The sequence below is a fragment of the Vigna unguiculata genome, chromosome 3 (assembly GCF_037176805.1).
Source record: "Vigna unguiculata cultivar grain cowpea cultivar isolate G323 ecotype 2 chromosome 3, ASM3717680v1, whole genome shotgun sequence".
Lineage (NCBI taxonomy): Eukaryota > Viridiplantae > Streptophyta > Magnoliopsida > Fabales > Fabaceae > Vigna > Vigna unguiculata.
Window position 1 is genome coordinate 37084672 of NC_140794.1, and position 21195 is coordinate 37105866.

Sequence of the window (21195 nt, forward strand, 5' to 3'; positions counted from 1 at the left end):
AATATCAAAGCTTGGATTGACTGCTAGAAGGATTGATTGTTGTATACAAGGTTGCATGTTGTTTTACGACAATGAATATGGGAAAAATGATGGAGTACTTATATGTTGCAAATTTTGTGATATGCCAAGGTATCATGATCAAAACATAGGAGCAAACACAAAAAAGCTAGTTCCAGTGAAAACAATGTTCTATTTACCTAATTCCAAGGTTGCAAAGACTGTTTGCATCAATGGAAACTACTAGTCACATGTCTTGGCATCATAAAAATAGAAGTAGCTCAGGCGTGTTATGTCATCCCTCAGATAGTGAAGCTTGGAAGCATTTTGATCGGGTACATCTAGACTTTGCAGTTGATCCACATAACGTACGTTTGGGTTTATGCTCAGATGGATTTTACCCATTCATTCAATCAAAAATCCTTATTCTTGTTGGCTAGTAATTGTCACCCCGTACAATCTTCCTCTGGAAATGTACATGACAAAGCCATTTATGTTCTTAAGTTGTTTAATACCTGGTCCACACAATCCAAAGGCAGGAACTAATGTGTTCTCGAGCCTTTGGTGGACGATCTAAAGAATTTGTGGATTGGTGTAGAAACATATGATATTTTAAGAAAGAAGAACTTTATCATGAGAGTTAGTTTAATGTGGACTATAAATGATTTCCCTGCATATAGGATGTTGTCTGGCATGTCCACATTGTATGAAGCATTCAAAAGCATTTACATTAGAAAAGAGGGGGGGATTGCTGGGTTGACTCACAATGTAGGTTTTTACTTAGTGATCATGCCTTTAGAAAGAATAAAAAAGCCTTCTTAAAAGGGAAAGTTGAAACCAATTGCCCACCACCTATAATGAAACCCAACTTGGTTTGGGGAAGAGTGGGGGATTTACCCATGTCCACAGAAAATCCACATCTGCTCAAATTATGAGAATATGGAGAGGTTCATAATTGGAGGAAAAAAATATATTTTGGAATCTTCCTTATTGGAAAGATAATCTCTTAAGACGCAACCTAGATGTCATGCACATAGAAAATAATTTCTTTGAAAATATATTGAACACTGTCATGAATGTCAGTGGTAAAACAAAAGACAATAAGAAAGCAAGGATGGATCTCGCTTTGTATTGTAGTTGCCCGACTTAGAGATGAAACCACTAGCTAATGGAAAAATGTTTAAGCCTAAAGCCAATTACTCTTTAAATATAAAGGAAGCGAAATTAGTTTGTTGTTGGATAAAAGAACTCAGGGTGCCTGATGGTTATTCATTGAACTTGACAAGATGTGCTGATGTTGAAAAGGGAAGGATACATGGGATGAAAAGCCATGATTGTCATGTGTTCATGGAGTGCTTACTTCCTATTGCATTTAGTACATTTCCAACACATGTTTTAAATCCCCTAATCGAAATAAGTCATTTCTTTAAAGACTGTGCTTTACGACATTGAGGTATGACAATTTGGTTACAATGGAAAAAAACATTCCACTAATTCTTTGAAGGTTGGAGAGAGTATTTCCCCCTGCATTCTTTGATTCAATGGAACATCTCCCAATTCATCTTGCATATGAAGCTAAGCTTGGTGGCCAAGTGCAATATAGGTGGATGTATCCTTTTGAAAGGTAATATATGATCAATGTCTTTCATATAAAACACATTTATTTCACGATTACAAAGCATGACCAAGAAACAACTTATTTTTTATAGATTTATGGGAGATTCTAAGCGATCAATCAAAAATAGGGCAAAGGTTGAAGCATCGATATGTGCATCTTACATACACCGAGAAACAACTTATTTTTGTTCCCATTATTTCAAAAGTTATATGTTGTCATTGCGAAGTAGTAGAAATGAAAGGGGAGTTGAAACCAACCAACCATCATTTTCAATCTTCAACCAACCAACTCGTCCTTTTGACAAGTCATCAATTCATTGGTTAACCCAAAGAGAATGGGATTCGGTCCACATTCATGTGTTAATCAATTGCCAAGAAATGAAACCATACCTCGAGTAAATATTTTCCAACTATCGATTTCATTATTATAATAAAGTTAATTCTTTTATTAAATTAACCTTCTGAATGACTTATTTGAATAGGTCATTCCTTCAATCTCAAGAAATACCTGACTCAACTGCTTCTAGTTGTGTACATGCAGATTCTCTTAGAACCAAGTATGTACTTCATAATTAAATTACTCTTTCAAGGTTTAATAAATAAAATATGACATTGAGTTTGTGTTGTTCTGTAGGTTTACAATGAGCCTTTAAATGTGACAAACCAACATTTCAGAGATTTATCACTAGGTCCTCTTACCGAGGTTAAACAATGGTACACGTTATATGTCAATGGGTATAAGTTCCACACTGATGCATGGAGTCAAGGTAAAAAGACAATAAATAGTGAGGTTTACGTAAAAGGGCTTACAGACGGAGGTGAAAATGATTTCTACGGGATCATTAAACACATATACGAGATAAAGTAAAATACTTCAAGCACTTCCAAGAAAGTAATTGTATTTTATTGTGACTAGTTTGATCAATGATGAAGGATTATCTTATTGCTTTTTAAGATGATTGAATATGGTGTGAGTTGATTAAGAAAGCTAAGTGAAATCCCCACTGGACATTAAGATGGCAAGCTATCTAGATGTGAAGGTTCCTTTCACAAAGCAAAAAGAGAAGAAGATGATGGATTGATTCAAAACAAAAAGGAAATGGAAAGCACATAAACCATAGAAAACCAAGAACAATTAAAGGAAGAAGAAAACATAAAATGGAAAGGAAAGAAATGGTAAAAATATGAGAAGCACGCCACTACAAGGCTAGGCTAGAAGCCATGGCAACCTTGAAGATGAGTGGATGTGTGCCGCCACTTGCTATGCAAGATAAGGCTTAAAAGTATTCACCCCCAAGGGAGGAAACTCTCACAAATGGTTGAGACACAAGAGTGTTTTTACTTCAAAATGTTCAACCCTTTTACATCTCTAGGAGCACCCCTTATATAGAAGAGTTTAGGGGCCTCTAAGCAAATAAAAGATACCTAAGGATGTCTCTACAAAAACCTAACCTTAACTTCTAGAAACTAGGTCAAATAAGGTTACAAAAAATGAGAGACAAAAGAGACCACGATGGTGTGTGCAAGGCTAATTTCGTTCTAGCACAAAAGGAGACAAAGAATGTGTCTCATATGTCTCCAAAAAGTGGTCAAAGTGTGCTAAAAACAAAGGAGACCAAAGGTACATAGGTACACTTGCTTCATGCCTTTTACTTTACTCTCTCCTCCACATCATTTATGCTCCCCAATCACCATGTGCCACCTAGCATTGCTTTCTTACTCCTAATTAACCTACAAAGCAAATAAACATAGATTAGCATGTTGGCTTAAGTCAAGTCAACTATAGTCAACAAGTCAAACCTAGTCAAAGGTCAACAAGTCAACTAAAGTTGATTCAACTAAGTCAACTTTGGGAATCAAAAATAACAAACACAAATGAAAGGGATGAAGGCTTAGTGAGCTTCCTTTCTAAACATGCTTAGTCTTCTTAAGCATGTGCCTCCATCCTTGGTTGGGGTCAATCCTTCATCATCCTCCCCTTTTTGGAGAGAATTTGACCACAAATTTTTTAAGCCTTTGTAGATGGAGCTTGACTTGATTTGGGGGAGGATTTGCGCCTCCTTTTTTTGAGCTCTTGTTCCATCCTTTCTAAGGATATTACCCTTAACCTTGGTTAGGCCATCTTTATTTTCTAGAGTACTCTTCCTCTCTTGCTTGTGCTTTGGGCCTTCCTTTTTGGCTTGAGAAGAGAAGGAAAGGTGATGCACATCTTGCTTTGGAAGAATTTTTTTGTAGGCAAGTAACACCTTAGTGAAAGCTTGCCCCTTTTCTTTTTCTTCTTTATCTTTTCTTATTATATTTCTATCCTTATTAACTTCTTGAGGTGATAGAGGTTGTAAAGTGGTCTTTTTCCCATTTATGAAGAAAATGTATTGGTTGGTATGACCATCATGTAAAGTTTGTTTATCAAATTGCCATGGCCTACCTAGTAAGATATGTGTGACTTCCATGGGAACAACATCACATAACACCTCATCTTTGTAGCTTCCTATAGAGAAGTTAATTAGGACTTGTTTATTGACATCTATTTCTCCCTCTTTACTTATCCAAGCAAGCTTGTAGGGCTTAGCATGAGGAATGGTCTCTAAGCTAAGCTTTTCCACCAACCTTGTGCTAGCTACATTGGTACTACTTCCTCCATCAATAATTAGAGAGCAAACCCATTTGTTAGTTTTGCATCTAGATTGAAAAATATTTTCTCTTTGAGTTGGCTCAAGCTCACTTTGATCTTGACCTATCATGCGCCTTAATAACATAGGGTCTTTCTCAAAAAATTTAGTTTTACTAGAGGAAGAAGATTCTTTTGAAAGAGAATGGGGAGATGAGTGTTCACTTTCAACATCATTACTCTTCTTTAAGATCATGGTCCTTTTGGTTGGGCAATTTAAAGCAATGTGGTTATAACCCAAACATTTAAAACATTTAATGGAACTTATCTTTGAGAAGTGGAATGGTGAATGTGATCACTTGGTGACTTACTTTTACTTGGTGGTTCTTGATGAGAGTTAGAAGGGAACTTATCATGTTTCTTTTTATCATTTCCCTTCCATGAGTGACTAGAGTAGTGGTTAGGTGAGTAACTCTTCTTTGCCCTTCTTTTTCTTTTCAATTGAATTTCAATCCCAAGGGCAAGTGTGAAAACATTTTCAAGAGTGGAGTACTCATACAACTCTACTTGGTCTTTTATATCTCTCCTAAGACCACTCACAAATCTTTTTATTTTCTCTTTGTTAGTTTCATTTATTTCAACCTTACACACTTGAGACTCTAATTCTTTAAAGTATTCACTCACACTCATAGGACCTTGGTGAAGCCTTTGGAGCTTCAAAATAAGTTCCTTCCTATAGGAGGGAGGAACAAATCTAGCACGCATAAGAGTTTTAATGTCCATCCAAGAAGCCGCGGGTGGCCCTTGGTCATAATTCTTACAAACTTTATGCCACCAAGTATTGGCATACTCCAAAAATCCTAAAACTACTAGATCAACTTGTGCTTGATCCTTTACATGATTTTCAATGAAAATTTGATCAATTTTAGCTTCCCAATCAAGGAAGATTTTGGGATCACTTCCTCCATAGAACTTAGGAATCTTTGGAGTTTGCTTCTCTTGTGATGGGTTGCGCCTATAATGCCCTCTTTTCCTAGCCTCTCTTTCTTGCTCTTTAGCTTCAAGCCTTTCAATGTGCTCTTGGATTCTTAGGTCACTTTGTTCCTTGTCTTTTCTCAATTGTTCAAAGGCCTCCTTCCTAGACAACTCCAAATCCCGAAGCAATCTCATCAATGTATTGTTTTTGTTTGGTGTAGGTGCATTTGATGAACTTTCCATGATTTCTACAACAAAAACACTCAAATCCGAGACAAAATAAATGGATTAGAGGATAGACAACATGAAAACCGAGACCAAATCCAACCCAAATTGTAACCCAAGTGTTTAGATCACTCTCCCAAAGTAACAAGGCAAGGCTAGCACTCAAAATCCACCAAAGGAGTGAAGCAAACACTTTTAAAAACTTGTTCAAAACCTTTCAAATGCAAGACAAGTGATTCGGCCACAACATCCCAAGAGTTTCAAGAAAAGAAAACTACTAAGACACAACAAAGAACACCTAGTGACAAGCAAGAAAAGCACAAAAACAAGAAAGTTTAACTTCTAAGGAAATTTTGTTTTAAAGACAAAACTTGAACAAGACTAAAGCAATGAAAAACACTTTTAAAGACTCTATGGAAAGCATTTGAACAAGCCAAGATTATACCTCAAATTATGCATACACCAAGAAAGATCATAACCAAGTTAAAGCATGGAACTAATTTGCCAATATCACCCAAAATCTAAGTATAAAATTTGGTAGCATAACACCTAGTAAAAATGGCCAAATGAATTCACCAAGCAACACATTAGCTCTTGGCCAAACTGTTTTTGGTCATGAAAATAATTTTTCTTTTCAAAACTAGGTACTTAAGATGATGAGAAGGATATTTTAGGGTGTCTTGAACACTTAGTTCCTTAAAAATTAGGTCAAAATCAATTTCAAGGAGCATGCTACAACAAAAGGCATAGATCTCATGCAATAGCTCAAATACTTAGAAACAAGAATAAGAAAACTCAAAGAAGCATATGACATATGACTCAAGCAAAAGTTAGACACATTTAAAGACTCAACATGACATACACAAAGACACAAACATGTAGCTATCATGCATTTAAACTCATGGATTTGAGGCTCAAAGACTAAGCATCCAAAGACATGTTATCCAACCACATTTAGGAGTAAGAAGAGTAACAAAAATAGTAGCCAAAACTGCCCAACATAACCTGAAAAACGTTGACTCGCGGTGATCTCGGCAGCTCTGACCTTTGCTCACTATTTCAATCATAACTCTCTCCACAGAACTCCAAATGCATTGGTTCTTTTTAAAAAAAAAAAAACTAGACTCACAGAGCATTCTTTTGACATTAAGAACGTAATTTTTGGACCACTGAGCAGGTGCAGTTTAATCTTTTAAAATCGTGAACAATTTCTGCCAGCATTGTTTTTATGTGGATCATTCAAAGATAGCTACACAAGACAAGGTTAGAACATGAAAAACACCATATTCAAGATAACCTAGGCTCTAGATACCAAATGATGAAGGATTATCTTGTTTCTTTTTAAGATGATTGAATATGGTGTGAGTTGATTAAGAAAGCTAAGTGAAATCCCCACTGGACATTAAGATTGCAAGCTATCTAGATGTGAAGGTTCCTTTCACAAAGCAAAAAGAGAAGAAGATGATGGATTGATTCAAAACAAAAAGGAAATGGAAAGCACATAAACCATAGAAAACCAAGAACAATTAAAGGAAGAAGAAAACATAAAATGGAAAGAAAAGAAATGGTAAAAATGTGAGAAGCACGCCACTACAAGGCTAGGCTAGAAGCCATGGCAACCTTGAAGATGAGTGGATGTGTGCCGCCACTTGCTATGCAAGATAAGGCTTACAAGTATTCACTCCCAAGGGAGGAAACTCTCACAAATGGTTGAGACACAAGAGTGTTTTTACTTCAAAATGTTCAACCCTTTTACATCTCTAGGAGCACCCCTTATATAGAAGAGTTGAGGGGCCTCTAAGCAAATAAAAGATACCTAAGGATGTCTCTACAAAAACCTAACCTTAGCTTCTAGAAACTAGGTCAAATAAGGCTACCAAAATGAGAGACAAAAGAGCCAACTATGGTGTCTCATATGTCTCCAAAAAGTGGTCAAAGTGTGCTAAAAACAAAGGAGACCAAAGGTACATAGGTACACTTGCTTCATGCCTTTTACTTTACTCTCTCCTCCACATCATTTATGCTCCCCAATCACCATGTGCCACCTAGCATTGCTTTCTTACTCCTAATTAACCTACAAAGCAAATAAACATAGATTAGCATGTTGGCTTAAGTCAAGTCAACTATAGTCAACAAGTCAAACCTAGTCAAAGGTCAACAAGTCAACTAAAGTTGATTCAACTAAGTCAACTTTGGGAATCAAAAATAACAAACACAAATGAAAGCGATGAAGGATTAGTGAGCTTCCTTTCTAAACATGCTTAGTCTTCTTAAGCATGTGCCTCCATCCTTGGTTGGGGTCAATCCTTCATCAATCCATCATGAAGAGGTACAAAAGTGGACTTTAAATACCATGTTGTTGATATTCGAATGGATAAAAGATATGTGTCATATAATATATTTATAATTGCTCACAATGTAAGACAAGTATATTAAGTCTGATATCCACCATCTCAAATAGATAAACGTGGCTGGTGTGTTGTAATCAAGATAAAACCTAGAGGTCGCATAGAAGCTACTAATGTAGATGATGATATGTGTTACCAAGAAGACCAAGTTTCACACGTTAATGAAATCATAGAAGTTGAACCTATTTTAGGCTTCCAAGATTCACAAAATGGTGTTGAAGTAGAAGATATAGCAATAAAAGAAGACACAGAAGAAGAGGAAATTCAAGACTTCGATTTGGAAGAAGAAGATGAAGGGGAATTTGATGATAACGAGTCAGAAGAAGACAATGAAGAAATGGAATTGGATGATGATAGTTCTGAATAGCCGTATAACAATTAGATCAATGATTTGTACCAGTTTTTGTTTGGACAAATTTTTTTTAGAATTAGTCATGTCTAGGTCTTTAGAACTTGTGCATGTAGTTTTAGTCCCTGTTTTAGGTATCTTTTACAAATTTAGCATCTTTACTCTTTCATTATCTTCAATTTTATGATGTGTGTTTATGTAAAAATTTAATGAGTTGAGTAAGATTGATTTTCAGTTGGTTCATTGCATTTCTTTCATGACTAATTAGGTAGTTAACATTTTTTAGAATTACAAGTTGTCTCCACTAAGTGGTGTTTAATTAGTTCCAGTCATAGAAATTTATCACAACATAGAAAAAAAAAACAATCCCATCTTTATCATTGTAAAACTTTTTGAAATTCAAATGAAGCTATTTGCTCTCACAATTTATGTGAATTAGTACACTAAACATAATTTAAAACTTGCACTCAACATGATGCATATTATTGAATCTATTTGGTTCAAGAGTTGTTGACGTTTCAATTCATTCTTATTTGTAATAAGCCTGAGCTCTTGATTGTATTTCTGGAGAATTTCTTCCATGAGTTTGTTCTACTTCTACAATTCATCATCTTCTGCATAAGCTTCCATGACCTTCTTTTCGTTTTCTTCTACTTTCAATGTTATTTCAGCTGAAAGATTTCGATATTCATCCTCAAAATGCTGACATTCGAGATCATTGTTGTGTCTAGTCTTTATCTTGAAACACAATTATTGTGCTTCTTTATGGTTTAATCTCAAAGAGATATCCAGGTTTTCTTTATTCAGATGCTCACACTCAAAGTTGAGCCCTTTTATTTGCTCATTTAGCTCATCACGTTGCTTATAATAAATCTCTATTTCACCATTCAACTCTGCAATTTTCTGTTTCAAGTGACCTAATTTTGTGGCATCACCATGCTCTTTATCACATGAAAATATTAATTATTTATTTATTTTATCTTCCTTCTGCATCTTCTGTAAATCGTTGATGATCATGTTCAATTTTCTTTTAACCAAGTGATTCTCTCCTCCGTGATCTGCCTATAAATCCACCAAGCATACACTTAAAGGACACAATCACATATAGATAAAAAATGTTAATGGAAATAATGACAATAGAATGTGTTTGTTATGTTCATTGCAACTTCTACAACATCTATGTTTGCTATAATAAGATATTCACCCTGAAACATCACTGACAAACATTTTTAGAACAATTATGATTATTACACACCATAGCGAAACTTGGCCACTAAAATTCAGTAAGTAAAAAAAATTATTTCCATTAAACCTGACATGGTATGTCTTTATTATTAATTAAAGACTAGGATGGACAACCAAGAGATTTTAAACAAGTAAATAAAATATATAAAAACTTGAAAATAGAGAATGTAGATAACTTGTTGATAATTGTCAATGTTGTAGTGCCACTAAGAAATGAGTCGAACCCTATTTGTTGCTTCAGATCCTGATCAACAACAACATAAGTCTTGATGTAGGACTGTTTCCACACGTCCAAACCATGGATATGTATGTCTTCTTCCATCTTAAAATCTAGGTCAAGTGACGTTGCTGCAAGATTTTCCTGCCAATTGTAGAGAAAAATTGTTGGCACCAGTTTCCTGACCCTTTTTGCTACAAAGTGTCCCCAAGGGACATGCCCATCAAAAACTCCATAGAACATAATGTCTTGTTGGCATCCAAATTCCTAGCATCATCAATAGCAAACAAAGTATAACGTTTGATAATTTGTACACTAAGCTAACTTGTAATGGCTTGAAAAAAGTGGTTGTCTCACCTGTAAGACCCGTATCATTTAATTAATTAATTAATTAATTAATTAATTAATAAATGCGGGTGGGAAAATAATTATGACATTAATTATGAAGAGTATGACGTGGAAAAGTACTAGCTCAAGTGGTTGAGAGTACTTGGTTTGTGTGAAAGGACTTGGGTTCAAGTCCTATGTATGTTAACTTTTGTTATTGTTTTATTATTTAAATCTGTGAAGTCATGCTATGGAATGATATGATAATTGAATTATGATTGTTAGTAAGAAACATGAATTGGTTGAATGGTTGTGTATTGAATTGGCATTGGCATGGTCATGGGTTCGAACCTTGGTAATTCTAAATGAAACTTTATTTTTCTTTTGCTAATGTTAACTTTGGATGGAATTGGAAAGGGTAACAGAAACCTACTGGAATCAGCAGCCAAGGGTAGACGAAAAGTGAGTGAAAGGGGACTAGCGTGAGTGAATTTGGAGGCGGGGTTGAGGAAATTCAAGAGTGGCCATTGGTGACCAAAGGAAAGAGCTTGAGGATTTCAAGTGTAGCAAAGGAGATCAGGTTAGGGGAGCTGAACTTCGTTTGCCTTATTGTTTTATTAAATTCCATGAACTGTATGATGATATGAATGTATGATTCTTGTTTTGATTCTGAAATTCTGATTTCTGGAAATTTTCCAGAAATCGCCTGGCGGGCTATGCATAGCCGCCAGGCGGCTCATACCAACTATATGTGTTTGGTGTGTTTCTGGGGGCAGCACCTGGCGGTGGAACCCTGTATCTCCAGGCGACGCAAATGAATGATGAAATTCTGGGCTTATTTTTATGAGCAGCCTGGCGGTGATGAATTTCTGTCAAGCGACGCGAGTCTGTTGACTCGATTTTCTGGTTTTGTGCTTTCTGGGAGATTTCTGATCGATGAAAAAGGTGGGGATTGGTAGTTATAAGATAATGGGAGTGGTATTTTGTTGATTTTCGGCTTGAATGATCTGTATAAGTAATGGAACAGTGTTAGGGTTGGAGGTAAAGGAGACCTTGCTAATAGACTTGTTGATGTCGAAATCGTAAGAGAGAAAGTGGTATAGATTGAAGGGAGGATTACACCTAGGTCTATATGCAAGTGAATGGGAGTGTAAATTAAGAGAATATTTGACAGGAAACGCAGCAAGAGAATGGGGGAAAATGTGAGGGGACGTGATAGAACCTCGATTCTTTCCAGGTCCGGTGTACCGCCTGGCAGACTAGAGGATACCGCGAGGCGACAGCGAGGAAATCAGGGGCTTGTGGGAAAGTTGGAGTGCGTCTGGTTCGGGTTAGATGCGAGGATAATCTGATCGCGGAATAAAAAAGGGTAATTCAATGATAATGTTTCTCTTGGATATATTTTGAGTGGGATAACAAGTCATGAAGGATAAAGGATGAAGAATCCTAAGTGGATGTTGAGGTTGGAAAATAAGCTTTAATTAGGAATGAAGTATGAGGCGCAACTAAGGGTGGATGGGTATGAATCTGAGCCAGTCCGAGTATAGGATAATTGATTGAGATGGTTAATCACATGTCAACAGGACCAATGGTTTGATTATCGGGTATACACTTTCTATTTTGTGTGAGTATGAGTGGGTTAACTATGATGATGATATGTAATATTTACCTTAATATTAAACTTGGGGGTAGAGTAAGGGATGGAGAAGTCCGTGAAAGGGAATGAAGGATCATTAGAGGTACTAAAATGTGTTAAACCAGAAACAAGCTATTCTGGTATAGTGCCTGGCGGGAGAGAACCACTCCGCCAGGCGATAGAGAGGGGATCAGAGAGAGTCTGATAGCGCAGCGCCTGGCGGTTGGCCTTTGGCGCCAGGCGATATAGGTGCAACAGTGAGCCACTGCTACGTTGGTGCCTAGCAGTGAGAGTAACACCGCCAGGCGGTACCTGCAGCGAGAAAGAATTTTTAGGTGCTTTGCGCCTGGCGGTACGCGGCACTCGCCAGGCGGTCTGAGAGCTGGCAGCGCTTGGCGGCACGTGTCTCCTGCCAGGCGATCTGTATTGCTGCAGCTTGGAATTTTGGGTTGTGTAATTGTGATCTATAAGGCGTCTAGCGGTGCTTTAAAGGTGGGTTTGCTGGTGTTCCTTGAGTTGTGGCTCGGAACGTATCCCTTGAGTTGTGGCTCAAGATAAGGGTTAAGCATGTGGTATTCCTTGAGTTGTGGCTCGGAATAGCATCTCTTGAGTTGTGGCTCGGGATGGCGGATGAACATGAGGAACCCTTAAGTTGTGGCTCGGGTTGGCGAGTGTTGCTGGTGTGAGCGTGCTGGTTGTGGCCAGTACGGATGGGTCCAGATAGATTACCCTCCTCAGTTGTTGGCTGACGAGTTTGGTAGTCTTGGGACGATACAGACTATGTTCGTATATGGGAACTCTACCGGCGTTATGGTGTACAATCCGTAGCATGGTTTTCCGCACGTGCTCTATCGGTTGTGGCCGATAGGTATGACAGCATGTCACCTTGAAGTGATCATTAGACGATGTAGAACACGAATATTCTGATTGGGGGTCAGATGGAAGGAATTAAAGTATAGAACAATGTGGGATGTTAAGTTATGTATAGTGACATGTGTGGATGTAGATAGTTATATATATATTTGTAATATTATATATGTTTTATCTGTTAAGCTCACCCTATCTGCGTGTGTTTGGCGATGATCGTGTAAGCGGTGCACGGGAGCAGATGTTGTTGATGCAGGTGGCTCAGGTGAAGCTTAGTCGCGGAGAGGGGATAGACTCGGGGAATTCTTATGTCTGCTTTTACTTGTTTTGGAAACAGTTGTAAACCCTGTGGGGTGATTATTATAACATTGTTCTTTTGGTTTTATAACGGGTTGTTATGAACGTTATTTGTTTATTTAATAAATTTTAAATTTTCCCACGTTTTGGGAAAATGAGGTGTTATTAAATGTGCTGATTATTTTATTTTCTTTAATTTATTTTATAAATCCGTAATATCCTGACGGGATGTTACATTCCTAAACAAGAAGACAATCCTGATTCACTCCTTTCCGTCCCCTATTAAATGAAGACAAAAGCAAAATTGTTGGCCTTGGTCGATTTAACAACTCTAGATAAACTCAGTAACAGTTCACTCTTCCTTGCTTTCTTTGCCAATTCTTCTACAATTGCCCTTCCATCTTCCTCCCTCTTATAATTCTTCTCCTTCTTGTTTGACACGGTTCTTGCCAATCCATTCACGAAATATGGAAATAGAACCATGATAATTGCATTCCAATCATTGTTGTAGGTTATACACACTCACAGTTTCTCATTTTTTTATACTAATAGGAACCTCATCATAAACATAACTAACAAAGAGAGTAGTTTTTTAGTTTTACTTGTTATTCATGAGAAAGGGAAGATGTGTATGTGCAATGATATACTAATACTAGTTCTAGTTCTTTCATAACGTATGAAATAGAAAAGGAATAAGAAAAAAACAAGTTATGAACATTTTTTGCATAAAAGAATCATGAATTATGTTCTTGTTTCACAATTATATTCCATTATGACTATCTGATATTTGATATCCTCCTCTTTTTAACATTTGTATCACAACCATATATTTTATTTAAGGACATATGCAACTGATTTGTATATGTTCTTCTTTGCAGTGGTAGATATGTCATCAGGATGTAATAAAGACATTCCTGAACCATCTTTGCTTATTGCCAAAAAGGGGAGAAAAGGGACAATGAAGGGAAGACGACCAAAATATGTTCTTAGATTACCATCACAAAAGCACATGTACTTGATTCCCCTATTGATCAACAAAATCCTTCTACAACTGCAAATGTTGTACCAATTCCTTCCCAACCATCAATAGCTGAATCTACCCCTTCCCAACCCCCCATTTTTCAACCTGTGCAACCTCATGTTAATGAACATACACCTTCATCTATGGCTTCCCAATGTGTTGGTGCTAGATTGACATCATTATCTTCTCCCTCTCAACAAAATGATACACCAACCTCAATACCCTCCTATCTATTCATAATGTACTTCAGGAAGACCAACACATGTCTACCGAAGAAGCAAGTGAACCATCCATAAATGAAGACGATGACTCTCCTATTGGTGGAGTGCTTGAAATTATTGAACCTTGTAATGATGGGTAATAATCAACACTAGTTGAAATCATTTCTTCTTTTATATTATATGGTTTTATTCATATTGACATCATATTTTTCAACAATGTGTTTATATTTTTAGGTTTTACCCAAGTAGAGTTGCCTCCAAGACAATCACAAAGACAATTAAGCAACAATATGTTGAGCCATGGTTGGCTTAGGGTGCAATGTTGGATGAAGAGAATGAGGTCTTTTTCCAAAGGTTCAAGGCAAGTTTATACTTGTAACCTACTCTTTAATAAATTTCAATTAAGCATATTTAATTTCTATGCATATATTGTTTACTATAATGATCAATATCTTAACTACTAGATTATCTCTTAATATATAGAAAGGTTACTTGGAGACCTGAACATGAGGAGAAGATTAGAAATATTTTCAACACAAAGGCCTCTTCATAGACTTTCTAAAATCTTCCTAGAAGCAAGAAAAACTGGGAAAAAACCTTATTGGATGTTTGATAGAGTATGGAACAATTTGCTTGTTAAGTGGAACCAACCCGAGTTTCGATCAAAGAGTGTCTGTAATCAAAAGAATCGAGCATCTGAGAAGGGTGGATGTTTGCACACAGGTGGCTCAATCACCATTCATGCGCATGCCATTCGCATGGTATGTACATTAAAAAAATACTATTATATAACTTGATTATTATTTTATCATGATTAATTAGTTTTGGTTATAGGCATAACAGTTGGGTTGTCCTCTACATTTTGATGAGCTTTTGCACCATACTAATGTTTGAAAGAATATCGGTGATTTTGTAGATCACAAATCTAAACAAACATATGTATTTTCTCTAACTTCTTATATATTTCCTCCTTTTTAAATATAAAGATTTCTCATTATATAACATGTCTATTTTTGAATAATAGGAGGAATTTCAAACTGTATTTTCCCAAGCAAGATCTGAGGCTGCTTCTTGTGGTGAAAGAGAAGAAATATCTCCATTGGACCCTGGTGAGGAAGAGAAGTTAAGGAAAAAAGTTGGTTAGTTGCTGTTGGTGGCAAAAATCCTAAGGGATGGGTATATGGGGTTGGAAAACTGAATGAAAATTATCTTTGCGGGGAAGCATTCACACAACAAACATCTAGTTCTACAACTATGGATTCATAAAAGATTCTAAGGTTGGAAGAAGAAATTCTTCAATCTAGGGAGGAGTTTCGTCAATCTAGGGAGGAGAATCAACGACTGCAAAGAAAATTAGAATCCTTAGTAACTGTTGTTCTCCCTCTTCTTCCTCCCGCCGCACAAACCATTTTGCAAGACGTCAATGAACAACCACAAAATGAGGACCAAAACCAAGATGATGCTCAAAAGAGGGACCACCATCATGGACAAAACTCTTCTCATTATGCAGATTATTAGTTAGGTTTGTAATTGTAGAACTTGTTGAACTAAGGGTAAAATTAGTTAGTTTTTAAATTGTAGGACTTAACCTATGTAGATTATTTGTTAGTTTCTTAATTTGTGTTATCTACTTTATTTTATAGGTTTAATTAATCGTAAGGTACCCAGTTTGGTACTAGTGTGTCAAATTGGTACCCACTTTTAAAAAAGTGTCAATTGCATCCCAACTTTTGAAAATTGCTTCAATTAGATCCCTTTCAGACAGAGTTGACTAACGCCGTTAGTCAACGTGCCACGTGTCAATCTGTGGTTTTTTTGATTTCTACTATATATCTAAGAAATTCTTAGTGCAGGTAATTTACTGTGATAGACATTCTAAATTATTGACAGCTGTCTCAAATTGAGGGTAATATCGTCTTTTGGGTTGTCGTTTTTTTTTCCTGAAAGCATTAAATGGTGATTGATGTTTTGTTGACAATCAGAGGCTTCTTCTTCAAGCCATTGCATTTGGTGGAGGTATTTCATTTTTTCTTCTTCCGTTATCTCTTTCTTCAAACACATATTTGCTTTCTTTTTTCTTCTTCGACTTCATTGCATCTTCTTTCTTCTTCTTCTTCATACCAACGTAAGTATTTTTTTTTTGGCTGTTTATTTTTCTTGGGTTATCGTTGTAATTTTTTTTAAAGCTCCTTCTTTTTGTTCTTACAGTAGCCTAAGTTTGAAATTTTTTTGTTCGTGTTTTTTATTTTTTTGTCATTGTTGTTGTTGAAGGTTTGCAGAAGTTGTTTTCGGTGTAGTTTATTTTTTGTTGTATTTTTATCATGTTTTTTTGTTGTTTTTCTTCTTCTTACTGTGTTCATTTATGTCTGTTTCTTTTTTACGATGTTCTTTTTCTTTTTTTTGGTTCTTCTTCTTCTTACTCGGTACAGAACATTTTTTTTTATAAAGCTCAAAGATATAATTTTTCCGATGTTTTGGGTGTCGAAGAAAAGGTTGATATTTTGTTTTTAGAAACTGTTGAACATTATTTGTTGTTTTAGATGTTGTTTTTGTGTTCAGTTTTTATAGTTGGCATTTTTTATGCATGTTATACCTATTATGTTATTTTTTGGACTGTTGTTCATCTGTTTTGTTATTTTGACAAGAAAGGTTTAATTTTTGCAATATTTTTCGTCCTGGACATGTTTTAGGGTTGTATTTATATTTTTTGTACTCCGTAGACCTATTATTGTGTGTTGACGAAAAGGTTCAAGTTTTTGTTTTTAAAGGGTACTTTTGAACAAAATCTTGAACATGTTTTGTTGTTGTTGATGGTATTGTTGTAATTTGTTTTTATATTTCATACGCCTATTACCATGGGTCAAAAAATGTTCAAGTTTTTGTTTTTAAAATGTATTTTTGAATAAAATCTTAAACATTTATTTGTCTATGGATTTTTCTTTTCTATGACTATTTGAAACGCTAGGAATATGGTGTTTGAGTGTTAAAATTGCACATAAAAGGTACATTTTACGATTTATTGTTTGATTTGATGAATGCAATTTTTTTCTGTTTATTAAAGTTCTCTTCTTTCTTCATCATTATTTGGTGATCTTTGTTAAAGTTTACGTTTTTATCATTACCGTCTAGGTTTTTGTTAAAGTCTACGTTTTTACCTTTCCCTTTCTACCCTGTCATTAATGAAATTTGTATCAGTAAATTGAATTTGAGCGTGTGTTTCTCGCTCATTTTTGTCGAATAACATTTGACTGATGTCTATGTATTTTACAGTAGAAGAAGAGTCTGGAGTCTTTTCAAGATACACTTTCTTTCTTCTTTCCTCTAAGTTCTCTTGGTCCCTTTTCATTTCTATATAGAGAGAAATCAAGCATGGACCAGCTGTTCACATTCGAACCTCCACCATTACCGCAATGGTGGAAGAGAATTTTTGATTGTTTACGTTTTTTTTTTGTTTGAATAAATTGATTGAAGACATGTTGTTCTTTGATTTTTTTTTTCTTCTAAAGTTTTTAGGAGTTTTTGAAGAGAAGATCCAAGAATTTGAAGACCAAAGTCGATCTTGAAGCAACATGACGAAAATAATTTTTAAGAGGATTTTTTTTAAGTTTAATTTTCTTTTGTATGGAGAGGTAAGCACTCAAGGATATGTTTGCTATTTATGGTTTTTAAGTGTTTTTTTATTCTTCTTTTAACTCTGCTTTTACATGATTTTTCATTCTTCTTTTACTTTTGCTTGCTGGAAATAGTGTGTCGACATGAAAATTTATTTGTGCTAATTTTTTTTTTAAATTGACTTTCACATTTTGATGAAATGTAAGAATCAAGAGGGACACCTGGGCTTTGAAGAAACCAATACCAAATTACTTCCTACGACATTTTTTTTTCTTCTATTACCTAAATGCTCTTGAAAGACTTGAATCAAGGAGATTATTTTTTACTTGGATTTTTTTTCTCTTCCTTGAATGTTCATTCCTTAAATGTTGTTTGTTCTATTGTTATATTTTAGTTATTGGATTGTATGTATTTCTTGATTTGGGTGTTGTAATTTTGTTTATCTTTTTGTAAACTTATTTTTTTTCCATTGTTTCGTAAACATATGATTATGGGTTGAACAAAAGGTAGTATAGGTTTTAGTAATCTTTATCTATCTTACTAATTTTTTGATGAAAAAATAAATAAAAACAGATAAGAATGAAACTTATGCAAAGATTTGCATAATTTAAAGGCTTTCTTTTAGCAACTATAGACCAATAAAGGATATATTAATTTCATGAGATATGTTGTGATATATTCACTTTAAGATGCTAATCTTTTCCTGTTGCTTATGTTCAAAATTGATGCAATTTTTTTTAATGTTATGTTGGCTCCAATGTCCTTACACTTTAAGCATTGTTTGAGTGATAATTCCATGTCAATTGGATTGATTGCGTAATATGTTATTGAAAAGTTTCAATATAAATACCTTATTGTTTTAATTTTTATTTTATTTTAAACGAAAATTGAATTTGACAAAGATAGTGTGATAAGTTCAATTATGCAAAGGAGGGCACTCACTCGGTTAAAGCTCAACAAGTTACATATAACTTTGATCCAGATACTCTGATTTGGGAGGGATCCTATGGAAGAGTATATTATGATGTTCATAAAAGTGGGCAGGGAGTCGCAACCAAGAACTTGGATGCCAACATACAGTCTGTTGAGAAACTTTTACCCCAGGTATGTACATGACTATATTGGTTTAATACTTTTTTTGTTTGTTCTAAAACTATTTTTTTTGTTCTGTTATACAATGGTAGTGTTACCGAAAAAGGTATTTTTTTAGCATTTGAGGTTTTATTTTCTTAATTTTTCTTATGCTTTTAATTTTTATTGTCAATTTTAGTTGGTATGTGGTATATACTTACAATTTTGAAGGGTTTACAAATCACAAGCTGCGAAAATAAGTTCAGACATTCACCATTGAAGCATTTGCAAAATCTCAGTTGACAAGCTGAGATTATAAGGTTAGATGTTCTTTTAACCCCATTTACTTGAACCACTATCATGGTTTTTTTATTATGATCTCTGGATTAGTTGTGATTTATGGTTGAAATGCTAAATAAATATTAGTTTTTGGTATTTTGGTTGTTACAATTGGTGTTTTTCTATTTTTTGGTTTGTGATCTTTTGATATGTTTTTCATAGTTTAGGGTTTGTTAAGGTTCCTTAACATATTTTTTTAACCTTTCGGTAATTTGTGCTTTGTGGTTGTATGCTTGATAAAGCTTTTTTCTTTTGTATTTTGGTTCTTATGATAGGAGTTGAATATTGATTACCCAAAACAAGTTAAATCGTTTTTTTATAGTGTTTGCTATTGTGTCATTATTTGTTGGGATTCTGTTTGTGATTTTTTGAGATTCTATTTGTGAATTTTTGGGATGTTTTGGGATTCTGTTTTAAGTTGTGGCAAAAACCATATATCTTTAAAATATTTTTGATTGAGAAATTGTTTTCTTACTGTACGAATCAATTGGTTATTCATTACAAAATATGTCTTTAAGTGTAATGCAGGTGTTGCAAGTGTTGTTTATGGTTACATCGGTGTTCGTTTGAAGTTTGTGTCGGTAACATAATTTTCATTGGATTCATTAACCGCATGTTGTATCATTCTTTTTGAAATGTTGCATACATAGATATATCTTATAATTTTGATGTTCTTTTGAAGTTCTATAATGCTAACGTGTTATTTCATTGTGGTTGATTTCATTGTTAGTAGGCTTAAGATGATCCTTCTAGAGTTAATATGGACAACATCCTAGAAGAAAAAGATACTAAATTTGATGCTATGCATGGTCAAATGGTTAGTAGAATTAAATCAAAGCCTGAGATGGGTGAGGTAAGTTTAAATCAAATTGGTTTTTACTCTTTCAATATAATTGAAGTTGATGTAGAAATGTCATTACGCTGTATGTATTAATGGATAACTCAAACATTTCAAATTGTTTTATTCTTCACTTTTTTTCTTTGAAATTCTTCTAATGTTGGATGTTGAGTATCATTAAAGTTTGTCACTGTATCCAAAGTACAAAAATGATACTATTGGCAATAAACACCAAGGAAACCCTGTTTTTCTATATTGGTGTTTTCATCTGCGGTAAAAAAAAAAAAAGGAAATCTGCCAACATAATCCTTCCTACAGTTTTTTCCTTATTTTCCTTGAGGACAATATCCATCTTGATGGGGAACTTTGAGGTTCACGTAGGTATGAAAAGGTTTCATGTGCAGTTGTTCCACTAAATGCCTTAAATTTATACGGGGTTACTATTCAAAATAATCTGGTGAGTGATTATCAACTTAATACATGGAAGTTTGGGGTTTTCTTCTCACCTTGCCAGTGATATTCAATTTATGAACAATTAGTTTATTTTGCCTGTAGTTTTGTAGATGTGTAAACATGCCTTTACAATTAATGTACATGAGAAATTTAATTAGCTAGGTGCCTTAGTTTCAAACACTAAAAAATGTTTTGCAGAACATTTATTCATTGCTAAATTCTTTTAAAACCTTAGCAGATTTATCTGGTGATTTGTTATAGGGTTTAACTATTCTTGGTGAAATTTCAGGGAATACAATTCTTCTGCCCAGTATTAAACATCAATGTTAAAATGTTTCTGTTTAAAAAAAAATTGGTTTACCTTCATGTTTTGATATCTTCAAGATAAGATTTCTTTTAACATTTTACTAGAATTTATTTGTAACTGTCGTTGAGCATGCGTTATAGGCTTCAAGCTAAGGCATACATTATCATGATGTACCTTTGGTATGTCTCAACTATTTTCTTTGTTGTATCCTGGATAAAAAAAATGAGGAAGACATCTACCTGAGGCTAATAACAGAAGAAAACCATTACATGTTTATCTGTGGTTGCTTGCTTGAACAAGTGCTTGCTTGAACTTTACATGATAAACAAGTGCTTGCTTGAACTTTAATAGTTTTTATTAATGTTGTTTTACATTTTCTTTTCAATTATATTTTGGGACTGATTTCTAATTTAGAAATAGTATTTAAATGTTTTTCATTTGTTTCTTATTACTTATTTTTTTTAAAGTTAAAGTTAAATCTCAAACATGTTTGCAATATTTAGTATTGTTATTATTTTTATTATTAATATTATTGTTATTCTATTATTATTATTATTATTTTTTA

General features: G+C 34.6%; 3 pseudogenes; 2 read left to right on the plus strand and 1 right to left on the minus strand.

Moving 5' to 3' along the window:
• The first annotated feature begins 1538 nt into the window (after positions 1–1538).
• Positions 1539–8197, plus strand: LOC146887806 (uncharacterized; annotated as a pseudogene).
• A 1100-nt stretch (positions 8198–9297) lies between these two features.
• On the minus strand, positions 9298–13251 carry LOC114175338 (putative protein phosphatase 2C 73 pseudogene; annotated as a pseudogene).
• A 1063-nt stretch (positions 13252–14314) lies between these two features.
• Positions 14315–15528, plus strand: LOC146887807 (uncharacterized; annotated as a pseudogene).
• The last annotated feature ends 5667 nt before the right edge of the window (positions 15529–21195 follow it).